The sequence below is a fragment of the Bombina bombina genome, chromosome 8, assembly GCF_027579735.1.
Source record: "Bombina bombina isolate aBomBom1 chromosome 8, aBomBom1.pri, whole genome shotgun sequence".
NCBI classification, from domain to species: Eukaryota; Metazoa; Chordata; class Amphibia; order Anura; family Bombinatoridae; genus Bombina; species Bombina bombina.
The window spans coordinates 325,970,606-325,990,904 of record NC_069506.1 but is presented as its reverse complement, the minus strand read 5'-3'; positions in this window follow the sequence as shown (position 1 = coordinate 325,990,904).

Here is a 20,299-nt window from a genome sequence, read left to right as displayed (position 1 = left end):
TAGTTTTGAATTAGCAAAAGGGACACGTCAAGGCTGTCCAATTTCGCCTCTGCTCTTTAACCTAGCAATTGAGCCCCTAGCGATTAAGCTCAGGGACATGTTGGAGGGAATATGTTTAGGGAAGCAGAAATTCAAACTTTTACTATATGCAGATGATTTGCTCTTATGTATTAAAGACGTCAGATCCGAAAAACCTAAGGTATTAGATTTAGTACAGATATTCAGCTCCATCTCTGGCTACCAGATCAATGCATTAAAGTCTGAATTATTTTGGATTCGCAAGATATCAAACGTGACATACTGACTCCATTTAAAGAAATAAATACCCAATTTATGTATCTGGGTATAAATATATGCAGTGACCCGAAACTTTGGTACAAAATTAATTATACTCCTATAATTAGTAAAGTAAAGCGGGACCTAGAAAGCTGGGAAAGACTTCCGTTATCCCTCACTGCCAAAATTAATCTAATCAAGATGATATTAATTCCTAAATTTCTATACCTTATGCATAACATACCTGTTTTGATGCCCAAAAAGGATATTGAAGAGGTCCATAAAAATTTTAGATGGTTTATATGGGGAAAAGGACGTAGGAAAATAGCGTTGAATAAGTTAATGCAGGCTAAGTATATGGGAGGATTTACATTCCCCTCGCTTGAGATATATAATACTATTTGTCTCGGGAAAGTGGCATTAGATTGGCTTACTCAGGATAATTATATTGCATCTATAGTGGCTGAGGAACATATTGTATCTATATATTCTCTTCAAGCACTTCTACACTGTCATCCAAGGAATTTTCCAGTTAAAGCAAAAAACCACATGACTATATATGTTATTATTAAAGCTTGGTATTGTATATGCAATTGGTTAAAAGTAGATTACTCAGTCCTAATTGGTTACCAATCGTCGGGAACACCTTCTTTGTCGAATGAATTAACAATAAAATATTTAAAATATGGGCTAATAAAGGCTTAAAATATATTTTTCAATTAAAAGGACCCTGGAGGGTCCAATATTCTCTCATTTGCAGAGGTTAAGTAACAATTTGATCTATCTAACTCAGATTTTTATGCGTATCCACAAATACGACATTGGTATAACTCAATAATTAGGAGACCAAACCATACATGGATAAACTCTGGTATACAATCGGGCATAATCTTACATTCAGCCGGTATTCATTCTTTAAAATACTGGCTCAAACTGATACTAGAGCAGTCAGGAGAGGAGAATCTTCAAAGAATAGTCCTTTCTTGGTCACCAGAGTTACAAGATTTAAATAAGGAAGATGTCATTAGAAGTATTCAGAAAGTAGAAAACGCCACATTGACAGCAAGCTGGCGAGAAAGTCACTTTAAATTAGTCAATAGGAGCTATGTCTCACCCGCCACTTTAAATAAATGGTTCCCCAATCTAGATCACTGTTGTGCTCGATGTGCAAATATTAGTGCCGACATAATTCATATGTTCTGGACATGTCCCAAAATTCAGCAATTGTGGGGCAGGATAAGTTATTGGTTAAGTAAAATATTAGAGGCCCCACTCAAACTGTGAAAAAACATATTTTCTTTTTGGTTGACTGATATCTGTAGACAATTGAATGTACAGTTTATTAACTGTATGATTTTAGGTGGACGCTATCTGATCCTTAACAATTGGAAAAATAAAAAGCCCCCCTCAATACATAATTTAATACATTTAATGATGAAACAAGCTGTAATGGAACAATTTGACTGCTCTGTAGGATCTAAACAGCGCATAAAGAAATAGTGTAACAAAGACATATGATAAAACTATTCAAGCTCAGTTTTTAGCTCCATTCCTTACTTGTAAATATGTGGATTATCTATTGCAGAGGATTTAAAACCGGAATATATTTAAATTTACTGAGGGGAGAGGGAGAGATGTCCATGTTTATATTTATGATCAGTATGGATTTTTTTTAAATTTATCTCTATTTTTATTTTTTTGCAATTGCAACCACGCCAAAGTATAATTTTCAGTATGGTACAAGTTACAGCCTTGTGTGAGGACTCTTTTCAGGATTAGTAGGATAAACCCTAGTCGAATACAGTTTAAATATGAAAGTTAGATTAGAGACATAGATAAATTGTATCAAATTTGAAGTGAGCCTTCTTGATGCCGCGATGTACATATGAAAATAATATATTTAATTTATATGATGAAGTTTTGATTATTACTCAGCTATATTATTTAAAATTCAAATATGACGCAAGAAGGCAAGCTGAAGAGTGGTACATAACTTGGAAGCATGAGGACATATTTTTAGCTGGAAATATGATGAAAATATGGGGATTCCTGTATACAATGATATGATGTCCTAGTCAATGTTAAAATGTGTGGTTTCTGTACAATACATATTATTTACTATCTTTATTGTTTTGTATAATCTTTAATGCGCTAATAAAAACTAAATATATATATAAAAAAAAAAAAAAAAAGTACATTTCTTATACAAAACGGGACGAGACAGGGCTGTCCTCTATCGCCCACTATCACTATCGAAGCCCTAGCACAAAAAATTTGACTGAATGACCAAATCAAGGGAGTCCAAACCAAATCGAGTGATCACAAATTGGCGCTGTAGGCGGATGATGTTCTCCTTACTCTTACAGACATAGACACTTCAGTGCCAAGAGTGCTGAATTTGGTAGGGTCTCGAATTTTCACCTCAATCTTAGCAAATCAGAATTTCTAACTGTCACCTATAAACCGGGCGACCTAACCAATCTATTAGGAAGTTGTCCTCTGAAAAGACAGGTAAAAATGAAATATTTGGGAATATATTTACGCCCAAGTAATTTTTCAAGCCAACTACAAAATTAGTAAATAGCCTGGTCACGGATTTCTCCACTTGGAGAAATACATCTATTTCCTGGCTGGGGCGCATCAATGTAGTAAAAACGAATGTCCTGCCCAGATCTACTCCAAACTATGCCCATCCCCCTTCCAGTAAAATATTTAGATAGGGTACAAGGACTTATAAACCAATATATATGACGAGAGGTCAAACCCAGGGTAGCAAGACGGACACTTTACCTCGGAAGAGACAGGGGCGGGCTAGGAGTCCCACATATAATGGAATATAAGAAAGCTATCATGTTAAATAGAGCTCCCTCACGTTGGTTTGTTTGCTGTTATCCACCGCATCGAGGGTAAGCAGCACGGACATGCTGTATCATTATTGTTTATATTAAAGGTGATATTTCTGCATGTGCTGTAAGCCGTAGCTCTCCCAACCAGCTTTTCTTATGTTTGGACATTAAGGCACAGTGACTGTAATATTAAATAAGGCATTAAATTGAAGTGTATGGTATGGCGTCCGGGGGTTTTGTGTTACAGCAGTTTGCTGACGAAGTGAGTGACAGTGAGGATCTGTTTAATACAGACACCATGGAGCAGGAGGCAAATTCCAATTTGGATAACCTGTTTTTTAGAATGGATGCTTTACTAAAAAAGGATACTCGTTTTGAATTGGATATTAAAAGTTTCCAAATGTATCAGAAAGCACAGCGTATCCCACGTGGTTTACGGATTAGGAAATTTCCTTCCTTCCAGGTGACTGATCAAATATTTATTGATAAGTGGAACAATATCTTAACAACTTGTTCTTTAGCACTCATTGATCTGCTTATTGAATATAAAAAGGCATCAAGACAAGAACTGACTAATGACAAGCTAAAATTACAGTCTTATTTACGCCCACTTACTGAAAATCCTGATTTTGCTAAATATGACACTAAACTTAAGAAAGTCATTACTGATTTTAAAAGGGATCTTTGGCAATTTAAGAAACAAAAAATCCTACGTGATAAGCAGGACTATGAACTTAACAAAGTTTATAAATGGACAGTGTCAGATTCTAGGAGGAGGTACAGAAGGACCAATAAGAGCATAGGTCCTGAACATAAGCAAGTAAGATTTGCAGAGACAGATACCGAATATGACTATGACTCCTCTGACATTGAGGCTATGGGTTCTGTCTCAGCACCCACGATAGGAACTGGTTCTTTTTCTCTTGATACACAGGAGGAGATGTCTACTCCAAGTACATCACAGTCAAAAAACGAGTGGGGCCCCCACAAACCTCATGTAAGACGAAAAAAATACGTAGAGGGGGCCGTGGAAGGTCTCACCAAGGAATCAGGAGTGACACTACCCAGGCGGTATCCACAGAGAAAGAAAGCCACTTGTTACAGAAGCATTAGTTATTTTGTTGTGAAGAGCTTATTTCCCAGCAGCAATGCCTGAACCAGCAAGCCAGCGCCTAAGAAGGGCTCCAAGAAAACCGTAACAAGTATCATTTCATAAAGAGTTAACTCTTTTTTTTCAGCTTTTAGAAACTATTGTCTAATCACCTCTGGAGCCAGACTGCTAATTGATAAGATGAACTTGTAAACGTGTTATCTTAAGTACTGTAACCCTATTGTGGCCTGTCAAAGGACAGTGCTCTCTATCTAAATGTGTGATGGGGGATTTTGTGCTTCCCCCCCTCTCCCCCTGGGAGTGCCCTGTGTGCATGTAACCTTAATAAAAAGCAGGCTGGGCATCCCAGTCCTGAGTTCTTGTTTGACCCTCAATCGCAGCGTTGACTCGTTTTTGTGGGCAGAAGGGTATCCTAGCTGTACTGCAGCTAAGGGAGATTATTCTATATTTGCGAGACTCATATAGAATACTATGGAAAGCAGCTTCTCCCCTCTTTAGCAATAGGGATCCAGGCTACTAAGCGGTCCATCTCTCAGCGAGACTAAGGGTAACCGTAACATTTGGCGGCAGCGGCGGGATTTTCCTGGATTTCCTAGGAGAGGTACAGAACGGATGGAGAGCGCTTACGAAAAATTGAAGCGTACAACCCTAAAGGATTCACTTGAAAGCAGAGGGGGGTACGCCAGCAACCGGCCGAGGAGAGAGCTGATCGCAGAATTGACCGAACTGGATCAGAGCTTCACAATGGCGGAAACACTGACCACGATTAGTGACGAAAAAAACCAGGATTGTTCGGGAAAGGCTCTCATTATACGGGCCGAACCCCTCCATGGAATTGGTACAGCAGTTGATGGCGGAGGCGGACGAGGATATACGAGAGACTCGAGCCCACGAACTCAACCTAGCGAACGCACACCGCAATGCTGAAGCCCCGCAGGTAATCATCCCTGTCGAAAATGCTGGGAGGCCCAAGATACCCTATGCGGCATTTCGACCCTTCCTAGAGAGCGAGACAGGGATTGATGAATATTTGGCGGACTTCGAAAGGCAATGTGCCCTGCACCAGATTCCCAACAGAGAGTGGCCCACGATATTGTCTGGGAAACTATCCGGGCGAGCCCTGGAAGCCTTTCGTACTCTGGGTGCTGAGGAAGTGACACAGTATGAGCTAGTTAAGGAGACACTGTTGCGACGGTACGCTGTAACTCCGGACACGTATCGCCGACAGTTTCGGGGCACGGAAAAGAAGCCTAACGATACTCATATGGAATGGGCGCACCGAATGCGGAGAGCGGCAAATCACTGGCTGAGCGGAAGTAAAGCGGTGACTGGGGAGGAAATTTTACAATTGTTTCTCTTAGAACATTTTTATAATGGCATGGAACAGCAAGGGAAGGAATGGCTGCGAGACAGGCGGCCTTCTACCTTAGAAGAAGCAGCCAAATTGGCCGATGAACATTATGACTCCCGTCTTCACGAACCCATGAACTACAGAGCTCCAGCACGGGTCGAACCCAGAGAGGTTTACCGTGCACCCCCTCGTGCTGAATTCCGAGCCCCGGTGCCCACAGGGCCCGTCCGACACTCAGGACCACCCAATAACAGCTCTGAGCGTCCCAGACCGACTTGCCACCGATGCAAGCAACCAGGGCATTTCATGGCTAGCTGCCCCCTTAATACGCACCAGACACCCAGGAATTACAATTACCCCTCTGGGTCCTATCGTCCGGCCCGGGCCCTCTGTGTTAACCAAGAGGCCCCTATGGAGGGATATGTGGGGCCGCTTCACGAGGCAGACCCTGTATATGCTGCCTCAGATAACCGCCAGCACCATCGGCAGAGGGTATGGCTCGAGGGGCGATCTACCGAGGGATTGCGAGACACAGGGGCTACTATCACGCTGGTACAGAGTCATTTGGTGCCAGAGCACAAGCGATCCGGACAGACTGTGGCCGTTAGAGTGGCGGGGGGGGATGTGTACAAAATTCCAACAGCTAAAGTACATCTTGATTGGGGAGCGGGAAAGGGGGCTGTGAACGTGGGCCTAATGGATAATTTACCTGCCGAAGTACTACTGGGCAACGATTTGGGCCCCATGACTTCTGCCTATGCTCCAGTATGCAACAACGAGGCGGACCCAGTGACTACACGGGCCCAAGCCCGGACGGAGCGAGAGCTCTCACCAGTGCGGGAGACACAGGTAAGACCTACCCCGACCTTGCCTGACAGGTTAGGCCCCATACCCTGGGACACCCCAGATGCTTTCGAGGCAGAGTCTAAGACTGACCCGACCTTACAAAAGTACCGGGAACGAGCAGAGACCGGAGGGGGTGGGGCAGATAACGAAACATTCTTATGGGAAAAAGGGAAACTATACCGCTGGACAGAGAAAAGGGGACAGCGTAGGCGACAGCTGGTAGTGCCCCACAAATACCGTCAAGAAATCCTCAAAATAGGCCACGACATCCCCTTAGCAGGCCACCTAGCCGTTACCCGTACCCTACACTGCATTACTCACACGTTCTTTTGGCCAGGGGTGCACGCTGACGTTAGAACTTACTGTAACACCTGCGATGTGTGTCAACGAGTAGGAAGGCGAGGCGATCACCCTAAAGCCCAGCTAGTAAATATGCCCATTGTAGAGGAACCCTTCAGCCGGGTTGCTATTGACCTAGTGGGACCACTGGCTACCCCTAGTCCCTCCGGTAAGCGATACATTCTTACCGTAGTGGACTACGCTACCAGGTACCCAGAGGCTGTCGCCCTATCCAACATACAAGCGGATACGGTAGCGAATGCACTAGTACAGGTGTTCTCCCGGGTAGGATTTCCAAAAGAAATCCTATCCGACCGAGGCACCCAATTTACGGCTGAATTGACCCAACAACTCTGGCAGGTTTGCAAAATTAAGTCCCTCCTGAGCTCCCCATACCACCCCCAGACGAACGGGCTGTGTGAGAGGTTCAATGGGACCCTCAAGCAAATGCTCAAGACGTTCACTCAGGAATACCGAGACTGGGAACGCTTCCTGCCGCACCTCCTATTTGCTTATCGGGAGGTGCCCCAGGAAACGACAGGGTTCTCTCCCTTCGAGTTGCTCTACGGAAGAAAGGTACGGGGACCCCTAAACCTGATCCGGGAGCACTGGGAGGGAGAGATGGAGGCTGACGGTGTCCCCATTGTGCCATACGTGCTGGAACTCAGGGACCGAATGGAGCAATTAGCCAAATCCGTGCGGGCTAATCTCCAGTTGGCCCAGAGAAGACAGAAAGTATGGTACGATCGGGGGGCCCGAAAGAGAATCTTCACCATAGGACAAAAGGTGTTAGTACTTAAGCCGGTGAAGACAGACAAATTGCAGGCGTCCTGGCAGGGTCCCTACCAGATCGTAGAGAAAAGGGGAGACACCACTTATGTGATAGCTAGCTGCCACGACAACAATCTTAGAAAGACATTCCATGTAAACATGCTCAAGGAATATTTTGAGCGACCAGAGAACGTGACGGCCGTATGTTGTTCCCCTCAGGAAGACCCCGACAGTTTACCCATTCCAGACCTATTAGAAAAGAGCCTCCCCACAGGTATAGTGGCACAGGTTCAGATAGGGGACCGACTTAGCCCCACTGAAAGGGAGCAGCTCAACCAACTCCTCCAGTCCAAACACCTCACCTTCTCCCCGAAGCCAGGGTACACTACTTTAACCACCCACCAGGTAGATACTCCGGGACAAGCTCCCTTGCGCCAGGCTCCGTACCGAATCCCCGAAGCAGTTAGGACAGGAATGAAGAAGGAGATCGATGAGATGCTCCAGCTCAGGGTAATTGAGCCCTCCGATAGTCCCTGGGCCTCCCCAGTTGTCTTGGTGCCCAAGAAAGATGGGACCCACCCGGTTCTGCGTAGACTATCGGAGGCTCAATGAAAATACCGTGACGGACGCTTACCCTATGCCCAGGGTAGACGAGCTACTCGATCGTATAGCCAGGGGAAATTACCTGACCACTATTGACCTCTGCAAAGGTTACTGGCAGATTCCCCTGGCCCCGGAGGCTATCCCCAAGTCGGCATTCGTCACCCCATTCGGCTTATATCAGTTTAGGGTAATGCCGTTTGGGATGAAGAATGCCCCAGCTACATTCCAGCGCTTGGTGGATAGGCTCCTGGATGGCTTCCAGAGTTTTGCTTGCGCCTACCTGGACGACATAGCGATCCACAGTGAGTCCTGGGAGGACCACTTAGCTCATGTGGGAATGGTTCTGGATCAGATCCGGGCTGCTGGCCTGACTCTGAAGCCAGAGAAATGCCACTTTGGGATGGCCGAGGTACAGTACCTGGGTCACCGGGTGGGATGTGGAAAGCAGCGACCAGAGCCGGCCAAAATAGAAGCTGTCGCCAATTGGCCCACCCCCATCACTAAGACTCAGGTCCTAGCCTTCCTGGGCACGGCAGGGTACTATAGACGGTTCGTACCAGACTACAGCACACTTGCCAAACCCCTGACTGACTTGACCAAGAAGAACTTACCTCGACAGGTCCTGTGGTCTCCCCACTGTGAAACGGCTTTCCAGGCTCTCAAAAATGCTCTAATTAACGCTCCTGTCCTGGCGGCCCCAGCCCTTAACAAACGTTTTATCGTCCATACAGATGCTTCCATGTTCGGGCTGGGAGCCGTCCTCAGCCAAGTAGGCGAAGATGGAGGGGAGCATCCAGTTGCCTACATCAGCCGGAAGCTCCTGCCCCGCGAAGTCAGCTATGCAGCGGTCGAAAAGGAGTGTTTGGCTTTGGTGTGGGCATTAAAGAAATTGACTCCCTATTTATATGGTCAGGAGTTCACTCTGGTCACCGACCATAACCCGTTGGTGTGGCTGAACCGGGTCTCTGAAGATAACGGCAGGCTATTACGTTGGAGCTTATCGTTGCAACCCTTCAATTTCACCATTACTTACAGACCTGGGAAACAGAATGGCAACGCCGACGGGTTGTCCAGACAAACCGACCTCAGCCCCGCATAACCAGCGGTCTGGACAGCCTTAGTCTGCCCCGAAAAGGGGTCAGACCGTGTCTGCCAGAGTGTTCCACAGAAAGGGAGCACTGTTACAGAAGCATTAGTTATTTTGTTGTGAAGAGCTTATTTCCCAGCAGCAATGCCTGAACCAGCAAGCCAGCGCCTAAGAAGGGCTCCAAGAAAACCGTAACAAGTATCATTTCATAAAGAGTTAACTCTTTTTTTTCAGCTTTTAGAAACTATTGTCTAATCACCTCTGGAGCCAGACTGCTAATTGATAAGATGAACTTGTAAACTTGTTATCTTAAGTACTGTAACCCTATTGTGGCCTGTCAAAGGACAGTGCTCTCTATCTAAATGTGTGATGGGGGATTTTGTGCTTCCCCCCCTCTCCCCCTGGGAGTGCCCTGTGTGCATGTAACCTTAATAAAAAGCAGGCTGGGCATCCCAGTCCTGAGTTCTTGTTTGACCCTCAATCGCAGCGTTGACACGTTTTTGTGGGCAGAAGGGTATCCTAGCTGTACTGCAGCTAAGGGAGATTATTCTATATTTGCGAGACTCATATAGAATACTATGGAAAGCAGCTTCTCCCCTCTTTAGCAATAGGGATCCAGGCTACTAAGCGGTCCATCTCTCAGCGAGACTAAGGGTAACCGTAACACCACTCAATATCAAAAATATGCTTAAATAATAATAATGTGATTAACCTTTCCTCCCTTGAATTAACAACAACACAAATTGAAGTACTGTCTTTGGGCCTAGGATTCTCTCCTACATCACACTTTAAGTTATTTGACACCATTATAGACCTGAATCGGTTTGTAAGGTCTATCGTTTTGAAGAAGCATTTTTCAGGGTCACCTACTCATGGTGTGAAAGTAGTTGAGAATCTTGGGCAAAGAAATTTTGCTTTTGACTTTTCTGATGAATGTTCTGTTTTGGATCTTCTAGCACTTGATAAAGAGAGTTCTAATTTTAGTCCACAGGTATTAGGGGAAGAACAGGATATCTCCACACTAAAGAAAAAGTCTAAATTTTATCCTGTGCAGGCAAGATCTAGTGCTATTGAAGTTTTTCAAAAGACAGTTGAACAAGAATTGAGGAAACTGTCTACGAGAGATCCCCCCTCTCATTCTGATAATTTATCTAAAACACAACATCTAGCAATCAAACAGTTAAGGGATAATCATGATTTGGTTATTCGTAATTCAGATAAGGGGGGCAAAGTGGTTGTGCTGGACCGCGAGGCATATCTCACAGAGGCATATAGGCAGTTGCTTGATGCTACGGTGTATGAGAAACTCAAATTTAATCCCATCTTTTCTTATAAAGCTGAACTAAGAAGGATTCTTGAGAAAGCTTTACAAGATGGGCTTATCAAGCAATCTAATTATGAATTTCTATACAGCGAGCATCCGGTCATGGCTATATTTCATTACCTGCCAAAGGTTCATAAGCATGCCACTAACCCCCCAGGTAGACCCATCGTGGCAGGGATTGGCTCTTTGAACGAGCCACTTTCTGAACTTATTGATGGTTACCTTCAACCTTTTGTTTTGAGTCTAACAGGTTATATAAGGGATACGTCTGATGTGATTAGACAGTTGGAAAGCCTTGAATGGCGTGTGGAATACACATTTGTCACGATCGACGTAGTCTCATTATATACCTGTATTCCTCATGACAAGGGCATCGAGGCTATTACATTCTTCTTGGATCATTTTTCCAATTATGACGAGGCACTGAAGCTGTTCATCAAGAACTCTGTAGAGTATTTATTGACCCATAATTTTTTCTTGTTTGAGGGGGGTTTCTATCTCCAGAGACGTGGGACAGCGATGGGGGCCAAGTTTGCCCCCTCCTATGCCAACCTGTATTTGGGTTGGTGGGAGCTGTCCCGCGTCTATGGAGATGGGAACCCCTTCAGGCAATACATTCAATATTACGGTCGCTACATAGACGACGTCTTATTAATTTGGAAAGGCCCAGAATCTCTTCTTGAACAGTTTCTGTTGTACCTTCAAGACAATGCTTTGAATCTTAAATTCACTATGGAGGTCAACAAATTTTCGATTTCATTTTTGGATATCGAACTATGTTCAAATTTAGAGACTTCAAGCATTGACTTTGAATTATTCAGAAAGCCGAGTGCAGGAAACACCATTCTTGATGCCCGGTCGTGCCACCCTAAACATACTATCAATTCTATTCCCAAAAGCCAGTTTGTAAGGGTCAAACGTAACTGCAGTACATCCTGCAGTTACTTAAAACATTCCCAGGACTTAACTGCTAGATTAATTGAAAGAGGGTACTCTGAAACAGCTCTTGAGAATGTCAAAAAAGAAGTTGATCAGACAACAAGAAAAGATCTTTTTCAGTTCAATACTTCTAAAAAACAGAGTAGGGTAAACAAACTTAAATTCATTACTACATATAGTGTTGAATATGGTAAAATATGCGACATTGTTCGCAAGGCACTTCCTATTCTAAATACTGATGAGAGTTTAAAAAGCATATTAAATGATGGCACCTGCTTTGTATCACGTAAGGCACCAACATTAGGGAACTTACTGTCCCCATCTATGTTGCCCAGGAAACCATTGAGAGCCAATTGGCTCTCGATTAAACCAGGATTTTTTCGGTGTGGCAGCAGGAGATGCAAATCTTGTTCCTATGCGACTTTTGGGAACAGCTTTGTGTCTTCTGCTACTAATAAATCTTTTCAGATTAGAGAACACATGACCTGTAATTCTTGTTATGTTGTTTATCTTCTGACATGCAAGGGATGTTTCAGGCAGTATGTAGGTCAAACGACCCGTGCCATGAAGGACCGTTTTTTAGAACACTTACGCTCCATTGAGGATCCGGAGTCAACTACTCCAATATCCCTGCATTTCAGAAGATATCATAATTCAGACAGTTCTTTGTTGACATTCCAGGCTATCCAAATGATCCCCAGACACCCCAGAGGAGGTAATCGAGGTTTGATCCTCAGTAAAAAAGAGGTGTTTTGGATTTTTCATTTGGATACCCGCCTTCCCATTGGTTTAAATTCAGAGTGGGATGTTAAGTTATATGTTGATCAATAGCATTATTACTATAGTATTATTTCTTGATATTGTCTGACATAGTATTATTATCCACCTTACTGTCACTTTAAATTTTCGCCTAGCAGTATTTATATATATTTTTCAATTTTCTTTTTCAACTTTATAATCATTTTATTTAAGGGTAACAGGTGGTTTATTTATTATTCATATTTTTTATTTTTTATTTTTTATTGTTTAACATGTTTGCAGTGGTATTTGTTTTGTTTTTCCATATGGCAAATTATCATATGTATTACCTGTTTCCCTATTAAAGTTTAAAGACCATGGATTGTGAACTGCTCTCACGCATCATTCCTTACTGCACACCCACTTTTTTCAGCCAGTATAGGTCCTCTTACTATTGGACCGGCAATTAAATGGGAGTGTTCCCTGCCTAGATATAAGGCTCTATTCAGTCTGTGTGCAGTATGGTCACTGATGAATATGTGATATATCCACAGGAAACGCGTCTGACCTTATTAACTTTTATTCCCGGTGGAACCAGCCACCATACACTTCTGGCCTTGTAATGTGATGTTCATTTATGCATTGCATTAAATCTACCTTTTGAGCATTTTACTGTGTGCCTTCAGTTTCTTTAACGCCGGGTGCGCTGACTCCTTGTGTTTGCCATGTTAAATAGACTATTGGACTGGAGTCATAATGACCCAAACAAAGTGTGGGTCCAATTGTATTGTGATATCTTAAACACGAATAATGCGGTCTGACAGCCTGGCTTATTGTACAACACAGACCGAAAGTGGTGACGGATTATCCCCTTCTGACTGACTTTTTTCAGATCTGGAATATTAAAGATATTAAATACTTCAACACACATATCCAGTGTCCATTCACCACTTACACTGATTTATAACAACTCTGCACTACCCTGGAGTCTCAGGGAGAACAACTTAGGAAAACCAGTATGTTTAGAGGATATGGTATTTTCTGCTATAACAGATAAAAATAAACTCAAGACACTCGGGGAGTTACAGGAACAAATGACTACTACAACCATGAGTTGGTTCTCATATGTGCAAATAGTCCACTACATGTCCACACACCAACAAAGACAAGCTTTTACAAGACCAAAAACTCAATTTGAAACTCTCTGCACACAGACAACAGCCCCACGACATGCAATCTCGAAATTATACAAACTTCCCGCACTAGAAGATGCTCACGCTCTCCCTTCCTATGTTAAGGCATGGGAAAGGGAACTACATATAGACATTGCACCACATGAATATCAGACAGCCTTTCAAACCACTAAAAAATCTTCAATTTCTGCCAGAATACAAGAGTCGAGCTATAAATTCCTCTCCAGGTTGTACCTTACACCTGAGAGACTGCAACACATCTATAAAACAGCCACAGGAAGGTGTTGAAGGGAATGTGGGGAGGAGGGCTCAATTACACACATCTGGTGGTCCTGCCCCAAACTAGATCAATATTGGACTGACATTATCTCCTATATTAAGGAGACACTAGGTTACACCTTACCCAGCGACCCTAAGATACTCCTATATTTGTCCCCGCCAAAAATCGAAACAAAAAAGAATACAAAGCTTTATTGATGATAATGCCAAAATATTAATCCCCAAAAACTGGAAATCACAAAAAATACTGACACTGGCTGAATGGAAACAGCAAGTCACCACACTATTAATACAGGAAAGAAACCATCACTTTACACAAGGTTCTGTTGACACTCATGAACGTATATTGTCACTGTGGGTTGGGGAGGAACCCCAACACATAGGCTGAGGTGCTTATATAATACCAAAGTGCAATTGCAGTTACTGATCTCATTGTTAAGGCTACAACTTTTAGTTTATATTATATTTGTTAACATTGCGTTTACAAGTTTAGCAGGACATGATCCTTTTTAGTCCCTCTAACGCAACAGCTGGGGAGAGGCCTGGAAGACGGACATTTCACTTTATATCTTATTTTATTGTATAAGATTATTAAGAATTGAACTGCATAACATATTGCATGTGCAACTTACCATGTTTTCTATATTTGTTGGATAACAATAAAGCTTTTTGAAACCAAAAACCAAAAAAAAACAACTAATTTTATTGGAGTGACAAATACATTGTTGTGGACAACCTTTAGGTAACTTTGCATGGAGTAAGTTGGAATGTCACCATTTACTCCACCATACAAATCAGGGATTCTTCCTCATTGGTTGGCGGTAACACACACACAGCAGCAGGATGTCTCCCTTTGATTTCTAGTACCACACAGAGCAATCCTGTTTATACCCAAGCAGACATTTTACCCCAGCGGCTAAAATACACAGCAGTGTTTTAGAAATTCACCCTAGACTGTAAGTAAAACACAAGATATATTTTTTTTAACCCATCTTGGCTTCCTGTGACATTAGCTGCCAGAAACACACAGCGGGGGTTCATGTGCACTGTCTCTTTCTGGGCCAATCGAGTAAGGCATATAGGCATAATAATCATTTAAAATGTAACGTCCAATCAGGGGACTTAACATTTAAGTGCCAAGTATTTTTGTATAAGTTTTCTTGGGCAGCATGTTAAAATAGTGAACTATTTAGTGGAATATTGGACAACTGGCAATCCTATTTGTATGTCGTCCCCTGAAACGTATAGGTAGTAGTCAGCCAGTCAGCAGCTCAATTAGCTGGATAGGAAGTAGGAATATCTGTTTGAAACAGGGACTACAAACCATAGTTCATGATGAAATGTGAGAAACTAGTTATGATAAATATTATTGTTTGTAAACAAAATAAAAGGTAATAAAGATGCCTTTAAAATTATTTTTATATTAAGAATTTGCAAAACTTTTTCAAGACATTTTAAATACATAGGGTTGTATTGTCTCAAATATTGTACTTTGGAATTCTGTAAAAACTTTTAAATAAAGTCTGAAAAAAATATTAATATATTAATTGCTTAAATGGACATTTTAAACCAGAATTTGTATTGTTTAAAAAGATAGATAATCCCTTAATTACCCATACTCCAGTTTTGCATAACCAACATAGTTATATTAATATACGTTTTACCTCTGTGATTACCTTGTATCTAAGTCTCTGTAGACTGTCCCCTTACTTCAGTTCTTTTGACAGACTTACATTTTAACCAATCCAATCAGTGCTGACTCCTAGGTAACTCCAAAGGCATGAGCACAATGTTATCCATATGGCACACATAAACTAACACCCTCTAGTTGTGAAAAATGTCAAGACGCATTCAGATAAGAGGCGGCCTTCAAGGGCTAGGAAATTTGCATATGAGCCTCCTAGTTTTAGCTTTTAACTAAGAATACCAAGAGAACAAAGCAAAATTATTGATAAAAGTAAATTGGAAAGTTATTTATAATTACATGCCCTATCTGAATCATAAAAGTTTATTTTTGACTAGACTGTCCCTTTAAGTTAGCCCGAGATAAAACCTCAGCTTAGTAACAATATAAACACTTATCACTTGTAGGAAAGTGTTAAATGACCCATATTCTAAGGCAGGTTTAAGGAGTCAGAAGGCTCCATTAACTGAAAGGAACTTATACAGAAGTGCAAAATAAACCAAGCATACAGCTGAACGGTAATATCTCCTTTAAAAAGCTTTAAAGAAAGGGAAAACACCCCGTTTGAAAGAAACTCTTAAAAATGTAAAAAATGATAAAAGCAGAGATGCTGTAGTACACAGGACACCTGTTATCTAAATAGCGTACCTATTAGAGGAGGCACGCATCAATATGGCATTATATAAATAAAAAACGCACCAAAACGTATGCCATCCCGCTGACACACACAGGCCCCAAAAGTCAATGTGCGTCAATGTATGTGCATCAAAAAGGTATGCAAGCAAAAAAAATCTGGTGTGCGTTTAAAAATATACAGCGCAAAAAGCCTTTGAGCTTTTAAAAAATCTATGCATAATTATAAAAACGTAATAAAAAAAAAAAGGGGAATTACATAACAAATATGTAACTGTCATATAGAAGGTCATATACATATATAATAAATATATATAACAATAACCAAACAGGCTTATAGAAGGTCAAATAAAAAAAATAAAGTACTTACCAACAGGCATCCTACTACTGAAGGAAACCAGCAGTGAAACATAATAGCAGACTATCTGGAATAGTAGTATATCGACAAACCAACAGGAGGAGGCAAAGAACAAGTCCCTGCAACATCCGTGGAAAGGCTTGTGACTAAATCCCAACAGGTGAAATATATGCCGCTACCTATACTCCAAATACATCACTCCAACAATCACTGTACTTAATTGGGTCTCAACTCGGTCTGAGAACCCCTCTCACAGAAAAATAAAATGCACATCTTAATTCTTCAACCTTCTCCAACAGAGGCAAAGACAGGAATGAGGTGCTAGTGAGGTGGGAGGGGTTTTATAGAGCTCTTGGGAATCTTTACCACCTCCTAGTGGTAGGGAAGAGCAATTCCCTGGAGTAATGGATTGGGGACTCCCACCACCTGTATAAAAGAAAATCTATTCCCTGTATTGTACAATATAAATACCTATTGTATAGATCAGAAACCTGCAAAAGATAGGGAAAAAATAAAAGGAAATAAACCAACATATTAAGGTGCACTTCAGAAAAAAAAGATTTTTTATGAATACATTTAAAAAAAGGTGATATAAATACATATAAACTGGGTACTGACAGACAACTGCCAGTACTAAAGATGGTGAACACTAGTTTGAGGGGGGAGGGTTAGAAAGCTGGACGGGTAAGGGGGGAGGGATAAAAAAATAAATAAATTAATAATAAAAAAGGTGCCCTAAAACTTCATAGTGGCAGAATGTCTGCTAGTACCTAAGCTGGTGGGTGACCATTGGGTGAGGGAAGATAGCGATCAGGGGGTTGGAAGTCATCTGGGAGGGTAATCTCTACACTACAGCTAAACGTAACCTTACAAGCTACCTGATTAACCCCTTCACTGCCAGGAATTTCGGAAGTGTGCAGTTGAAATTATCGGCCTTCTAATTACAAAAAAGCAATGACAAAGCTATGGCTGTTCTTTCTAAACAAAGGGGATCCCGGAGAAGCTTTTACAATCATTTGTGCCATGATAGCACAAGCGTTATGTAAATAACTTCAGTGAGAACCCCAAAGTTTGTGAAAAAGTTATTTTTTTTAATATGATCTGGTGGTGGAACAGTGACATGAAATATGACAAAATGGGCCTAGCTCAATACCTTAGTTGTCTACTAATATATATATATATATATATATATATATATATATATATATACACTAGTCCTAAAGCCCGTTCACACGGGCCATTTTTTGCAGGGTACAGCAGTCCCAACCCTTGCGCTCTCTCCCTGCCCCTCTCTTTTGCTCTCTCTCCCCCCTCTCTTTTGCGCTTTCTCTCCCCCTCTCTTTTGAGATCTCTCTCCCCCCCCTCTCTTTTGCGCTCTCTCTTCCCCCTCTTTTGCGCTCTCTCTCCCCCCCTCTTTTGCACTCTCTCTCTCCCCTCTCTTTTGAGCGCTCTCTCTCCCCCTCTCTTTTGCGCTCTCTCTCTCCCCCCTCTTTTGTGCTCTCTCTATCCCCCACTCTTTTGTGCTCTCTCCCCCCCCCCCCTTTTGCGCTCTCTCCCCTCTATCTCTCTCTCTCTCTCCCCTCTCTCTCTCTCTCCCCCCCTCTCTCTCTCCCCCTCTCTCTCTCTCTCCCCCTCTCTCTCTTTCTCCCCTCTCTCTCTCCCCCTCTCTCTCTCCCTCTCCCTCCCCTCTCTCTCTCCCTCCCCCTCCCCTCTCTCTCTCTCCCCTCTCTCTCTCCCCCTCCCCCTCCCCTCTCTCTCTCCCCTCTCTCTCTCCCTCCCCCTCCCCTCTCTCTCTCCCTCCCCCTCTCTCTCTCCCTCCCCCTCTCTCTCTCCCCCTCTCTCTCTCCCTCCCCCTCTCTCTCCCCCTCTCTCTCTCTCCTCCCCTTTCTCTCTCTCCCCCTCTCTTTCTCTTCCCCCCCTCTCTTTCTCTCCCCCCCCCCTCTCTTTTGATCTCTCTGTCCCCTTTCTTTTGCTCTCCCCCTCTCTTTTGCTCCCTTTATCTCCCCTCTTGATCTCTCTGTCCCCTCTTGATCTCTCTCTCTCACCGTTCTTATCTTTTCCCTACCCCCTCTCTCCCCTCTTTTGAGCAGTTTTGAGCTCTCACTGCACAGCCTTTCACGGGCCGCCTGGCCCCGCCCCTTCACACTTGGCCATGCCCCCGCACGACCCTCGCGATCGACCACGCCCCTTCATGCTCGGCCACGCCCCCGGCCACGCTCGGTCACACTTCTGCTCGCACTGCAGAGCAGAGACTTAGGGACTCTCAAAGGCCAGGTGTGTTTGTCCTCGTGCTGTGCTGTCTACTGCGCATGACAGCTTCGGACAAACACACTTGGCCTTTTATTATATAGGATAGTATTGATAGGTGAACAAAAAAAAACAAAAAAAACAAAGCTCTATTTCTGTTTAAATGGAGTGATAGCAAAAATGCTAAAAATTCTCCGGTCTTTTGGGCAAATGTACCTCTGAAATTCCTGGTCCTTAAGGGGTTAATGCCCCTTTAAGCCGAATCCTCCAGTAAGACTTTCTATATAAGTATCAGGAGTGCTTTTTATTCATGAAACATATTTAAAGGAAATGGCAGCTGGCTGTAAGTTTTTGTATAATGAAAGGAGATTTGTACACACAGGGGCCGAATTATCAAGGTCCGAATGGAGCTTGATGCCAGTTTCCGTGTGAGCCTTCAGCAGTTATGAAAGATCACTGCTCCATAAATGGTCTGCTTGCTCTGAGGCTGCAGACATTAATCCGCCTGATCCTAAAAGATCAGGCTGATTGACACCCCCTGCTAGCGGCCGAATGGTCGCATATCTGCAGGGGGCGCATTGCACAAGCAGTTCTGGTGAACTGCTTGTGTAATATTAAATGCTGACAGCGTATGCTGTCGGCATTCAGCGATGTCTGTCGGACATGATACGCTACAGCATATCACGTAGAACAGACATTGATAATTTGGCCCCATAGCATTGAGCTATTGGGTAATAGTCGCTGTGTTTGTTGTTACGTAGGCCAGGGCCCAAAGCAAATGACACAAGGCTATTTTTCCACATGACCTTCCCCTCTAAAAGATCTAGAATATGTGAGTTATGTGAATAGGTTTGTCCCAGACATAGAAAGAAGAGGACGCTTATACACCAAGTATGTGACTATGCCTGGGCACAAGATAGAATTACTGCACTTAAAGGGACATTACACCTAAAAAATGTTAAAGATAAGATTATCCCTTTATTACGCATTCCCCAGTTTTCCATAACCAACACTGTGATATTAATATACTTTTTCCTCTATAATTACCATTTCTGCCCCCATATCTCAGTTCTTTTACAAACTTGCATTTTAGCCAGTTAATGCTGGTTCCTGCATAACTCCATAGGTTTGAGCACAATTTTATTTACGTGGCACAGGTGAACTAGCACCGTCCAGATGTAAAAGCTAATAAAATGCCCTGAGATAAGAGGCAGCTTGCAGAGGCTTAGAAACAGATTTAGAGGTTATAAAATATATTAATATAACAATTTTGAATGTACAAAGCTGGGGAATGGGTAGTCTGTTTCTTGTTCATTTATTTTCACATACATTTTAGAAACAACTAAGTATCTCAACTTTTCATTTAGAAAATTTAAACCAGCAGCTTAAGGCCATGTTACAGAATCAATATTCTTCGCAGAGATTATGTTGCGTCTAACGGCAAAAGGACGGAAGGAAGACTACGTCCCAACATACCATGTTGTTATTGCAATATAAATATTACATTGCTAGAGAGTCCCTGGCTATATGAACTAAACATTGACACTTTTCATGCTCAGGTATGGCAGATTGGCATAAATAAAAGCCCTATGGTCACCTTTCTTGGGGTCATTTTGGACTGTGCTCATATTACAGTTTTACAAAAAAGAAATTCTGAAAATGAATTAAAGGGAC